This window comes from Mus pahari, chromosome X (assembly GCF_900095145.1).
Source record: "Mus pahari chromosome X, PAHARI_EIJ_v1.1, whole genome shotgun sequence".
Lineage (NCBI taxonomy): Eukaryota > Metazoa > Chordata > Mammalia > Rodentia > Muridae > Mus > Mus pahari.
The window spans coordinates 4259053-4264544 of NC_034613.1; the positions used below are offsets into that span (position 1 = coordinate 4259053).

The 5492-nt window shown below is 40.1% G+C and overlaps 1 pseudogene; it reads right to left on the minus strand.

The window, feature by feature from the left end:
• Nucleotides 1-1520: 1520 nt before the first annotated feature.
• LOC110313716 lies at nt 1521-2035 on the minus strand (annotated as a pseudogene).
• Nucleotides 2036-5492: the final 3457 nt, after the last annotated feature.

Consider the following 5492-nt stretch of genomic DNA (forward strand, 5'->3'; position numbering starts at 1 on the left):
GGATCTCGTAGCTATCCTGCAAGAGTGTGGTTAAAGAAAATACCTTTTCTCTTTTCTTTTTAGCAAGATACTGGGAAGTCCCATTGAGGTTATACCACTTCCTTTGTTCCACCAACAGATCATGAACATGAACCAGATCTAAATTATATATTTCATTTTTTATAATAACCATGCAGTTAATGACCATCTGAAATGTGTCACATTTAGAACAATTGTTAATTATCTTCCTATTTTATTTCACTCTAATATAATAATTTTCTCACAATAAGCCTTACTAAATAAACACCAAGGATTGATATCTTTCCATTATAGCCATAGTTACAAGGAAACACACACCAAATTAATTGATGTTCGTTGGAGTGTATTCTATGGCACAAGTCTGTACTGAATGCTATGTTTGGATAAAGGTAAGATGTTTTGCCTTACACATACAGGTTTAGACAGAATGAAGAGATCACATGTTTGAACTTTGCTGTGCTATTCGTGTGTGCTACATAGTCTTCATTGTGCCCTAGAGGTATTTTTCTAGGGTAAAAGTTTGTTTGTGAGGAAAGTGTGGATTCAGTATATCCCTGAGCCTCACCAGGTTGAAAATTTGTTCAAGAAAATGATGAAGAAAGAAGAAAGGTAGAGAAAGGCCAGAAGATAGGATGATGGATGACAGGCTGAAAAATGCCATTCTCTAGACTTCATACAAATTTTACACTCATCAGCTCACAGCAACTTGAGTTACCTGCGCTGAGCCTCATAAGGCCAAGCAATAATCAGTCAAGGGAGCAGCAGGAGGGATCCAAGGTCTGCCTTTTAACCTTGAACAATTTGATGCTGAGAGATTCTGGGAGAGGATAGATCACTGCTTTTAGTTGTATAACCATTGCTGAGCCCATCAAACTCCAGCAGATAGCACCGAATCCATGGTAGCACAGCCCACTCTGATTAATCTCAATGGGCCAAACAAAATGAACAGACATAAACATGAGCAAGATATTTGTGGGGAAGGCTATAGATGAGAATATATGGAATGCATGGTATACATAGGTGAAAATTTATAAAGACAAATTTAATTAAAAAGTCTACTTAAGCCTTTGAAAGAGCAACAAAAGAAACTGAGAGAGAACGCAAACGAATGAGTCCCCCAAGCATGAATGCCATCACATCTCTATTCCTGTCTTCTCTTTGTCACTTGGGAAGAACACTAACTCTGAGTGACATGGTACTTGGGGTAAACATTGTATACTTTCCTTTAAAATAATATAGTTGTTTAAAAACTTGTTCTATAAGTAATGCATTTTATCTGTGGGTACCCCTCTGTATTATTTTTCTTATTTAATTTTTGATTATAATCATAAACACAACCCTGCAGTCCAGCTAGATTTTGAGGGGAATGGGGAAAATATGGAACCCACAGAACTTCAGTGAGAGCAGAGATTACAGGGTACTGTGAACAGGTGAGGTGGGGGCACTCTCCTGAGCTACAGAAGGAATGGTCTGGTGGGTAAGATATCTGCAAGTCAAATATATTAGAGCTGTCCACAGTAGGCAATGGTGATCTTCTTGCTGGTCTCACCATTCCAGGACCCAAAATGCTCCATAGCATCCACAATAATGTTCATGTCCCCTTTTACCAAAGACCATGTGCTGACATCCAGCCACTCAGTCGTGGCAGTGCAGATAAAACCCTGGGAACCATTAGTGTTTGGTCCAGCATTTGTCATGGACAAGATGCCAGTACCCGTATGCTTCAGAATGAAGTTCTCATTCTCAAATTTCTCCCTGTAAATGGACCTGCCACCAGGTCCATCATGGCCTGTGAAGTCATCCCTGGCACAGGAATCCTGGAGTAATTCTGTGAAAGGAGGAACCCTCATATCCAGTTCTCTCCAGTTCTCAAAGCACAACATTTTCTGCTGTCTTTGGAATTTGTTTGCAAACAGCTCATAGGGGATGTGGACCAACGGCTCGCCATTTCCTTGATGTTGAAGTACATACTGGGGTTGACCACAGCTTCAGCAAGTGGTGACAGGGACGGTGGCATCTGAAAAGCCTCTTTCTATATTTTAGGGTGGAATAGATTGTAATCTCTCGTGAAATAAATGAAACTTTGGGTTTTAAACAAAAATGAGTAAATACACTTCACACTATGCTTAAAGACCCTAAAGATGAGGCAAGCATAAGACAATGAATGTAAGAGGGCTGCAAAGGGTTTGCCTGTAAGCTATGAGATTTGCAGGATGAACTGTTCACTTTCTGTATATCTTGGTGTAGGTGTGCCAGAGAGGCTTATGAACCAGAAACAACAATCATATAGTAACCAAATAAAGTAAGCAAACACTAAGACAAAATAAGCCTTCTCTCTTTCTGCACAAATGACTGGGGAAAAAAAGCCTTTTCCTCAGGGCAAAACCCTGTTGGCAGCACAAGTCTTATTCCATTTGAACACTCCCCAAACATGTTTCTCCTTGATCTGATTGTGCATGGCAGTCAACAACAGAACTGTGTAAGAAGACCCCTGGCTGCTACTACTATTTTGAAAATGACAGTAACTGGCAGGTTGGTGGGTATCCACAAAGCCCGTGTGCCAGTAAATTCCTGACTACCAATCCAGACAAGCAATAATGAAGTTAGCATCTGTTAGCATTCTGCTCAAACCGTTATAAGGTAATGTCCCTTTTCCTCCTGACCAGTTGAAAACTGCACAGGTTAGGTATGAAAAGAGAGATGTCTATAATCAGGGAAATAATAAGTAACAAAACATAAATAACAATCAGAGGTGAAATATGCAAATTGTTCAGGATATAATTGAAAATCATCCATAATACCAAGAACTATGAATATTTCAATTAGAACAATAGATGAGGATGAATAGATACTAACACCAGGATGACACAGATGTCATAATTATTTGACAGCCATTTTAATACAACCATCATAAAATGCTATTATGAATAATTACTATTTTGAAACAAAAATTCTCATCAAAGAAAAGAAAGACACAAAGGAAAACTGAATAGAAATTCTAGAATTGAAAGAATATTTTTTTAAAGTTTTTAAAGCTTACAATAGGAGAGCAGAGATTATAGAAGAAAATAGTGAGCAAGGTTACAGCTAGAGTAACAATACAGAAAATACAGACATGTAGTACAATACAAAATCTAAAAGTGATATTATTACACACCCAGAAGGGAAGAAAAAAGTATGAGATTCAAAAAATTTCTAAAATACAATTGTTTAAAAATGCCCTGAATTCAGGACAGCCAGGGCTACACAGAGAAACCCTGTCTCGAAAAAAACAAACAAAAAAAAAACCCAAAAAACAAAAACAAAAACAAAAACAAAAATGCCCTGAATTTGGTGGAAGGCATAAGACAAAAAGAAAAAGCATTTAAAAATCAGCTAGAAAGAAATATACTTTTCAGGGAGGAAAGTCCCAGAGACCTGGGATAGGGGAGGCTCCCAGAACTAAATGTGGGTGACCTTAGCTGAAATGTCCAACAGTGGGGAGATGGAACCTGAAGAGACCACCTCCAGTAGTCAGACAGGAACTCAGTGGAGGGATGGGTGCACCAACCCACCTATAAAACTTTTGACTCCAAATTGTTCCTGTCTAAAAGAAATTCAGGGACAAAAATGGAGCAGAGACTGATGGAAAGGCCATCCTGTGACCAGTCCAACTTGGGATCCATCTCATGGGCAGGCACTAATCCCTGACACTGCTGTTGTACTTGCAGACAGGAGCCTAGCATGGCTCTCCATCTGAGAGACTCTACCAGCAGCTGACTGAGACAAATTCATATACTTACAGCCAACCATTGGACTGAGGTTGGAAACCCCTGTGGAAGAGTTAGGGGAAGGATTGAAGGAGCTGAAGGGGATGGCAACTCCATAGGAAGAACAACAGTGTCAACTAAGCTGGACCCCTGGGAGTTCCCAGAAACAAAGCCACCAACCAAAGAGCATAGAGGCCCAGCACATATGTAACATATGTCTTGTCTGGTCTCAGTGGGAGAGAACGTGACTTATCCCGTAAAGATGTGATGTCCCATGATCAGAGAACAGTTGTGGGGGGCACCCTCTCAGAGGCAAAGGAGATGGGGGAAAGAACTCTGTGAGGGAGAACCAGGAGAACAACATTTGGGTTGTGAATAAATAAAATAGTTAATAGAAAGAAAATAGTTTTTTTTTTACAAATGTAACAGGATATTTCTCATCACAAATCAGAGAGACCATAAGAAAATAGTTTGGCATTTTCCATGTACTAGAATTGCTTATTATGATTTGGCCCTTAAGTGTCACCTGAATGAAAGGCTTGATCACCAGACTGAGGATCTGTTGGAAAGTGAAGGAACTTCAAGGTGGGGGGGCTTATCAAAGGGTCATTAGGGAGATAATGCCATTGTAGGAGATACCAAGTCACCCAGTCTGGGTGAGTTAATTTTCTCAGGTTTATGCTCATAGCAATGGACAGCTAACAAATAAAAGAGAAGGAGAGAGAGGGGAGAGGGGGGAGGGGAGAGAAGAGAGGGGAGAGGGGAGAGAGAAAAGCCCCATGAACAAAGGCCTCAGGTAAAACAAAGGCTTTCTAAGACAAGATAGTGCCAGTGAAACCACCTTAAAAAAGAAAGTGTTTTAAAACAGAAAAGTGTGATCACTAAAGGAATTGTGTCATATTAGGAATATAGGCAGAACAACAGAGTGGAGAAATGTATGGGCTCATGTACTACAGTGTTGGTGCTCTTTTTGGCTATTTTATTGGGTTTTTATACCTCCTTTCTAACCTTTATTCCACTTTAATTTTTTTCCAATCCCACAACACTAGGTAGGAGAAAAAGACCAGTAGAAAAGAAAGGGAGTGTAGATCGCTTCTAGCCCACAAAATAGACTACTTCCTGCTCATTAGGGCCATTGGGTTCCTTGGGCCTAAGTCCAATCTTGTCAGGATATCTCCAATTTCTTCTTCCTCTCTATTCGTTCATGAACACTTGACAAACTCCAACAACAGCAACCAGGAGCTGCTGCCTTCCCTTTTCTTCTTCTTTCCCTTCCTCCTCTTCCTCCTCCTTTCTCATGCCCTTTTCCCCCTTTGGTGCTCTGACATTTATTTCCCCTGCAGCATCCTCAGAATTAACCTATCAGCAGCTGGCAAAGATCACGCCCCTCCTAGAGCACCAGACAAACCCAGACAGTCATAGTCAACAGCTGTGGATAACCTTCAGCAGCTTCATATCCCACACCGGGGATTAAAACAAAAACATATTCACAGAACATAACTGGGTTTTCAAAGAAATCAAAGCCCTCACTACACAGTATCTTTTAGATGCTGTGCTTATCTTAAATTGCCTCAACCTAAGGAGAAGAAATATTTAAGAAATTAAGTTACAATACAGGTCAAAATAAGTAAATGCCTACATTTAATCTGAAATGGTAAAGTATTGGGACTAATCAACTCTCTCTCTCTCTCTCTCTCTCTCTCTCTCTCTCTCTCTCTCTCTCTC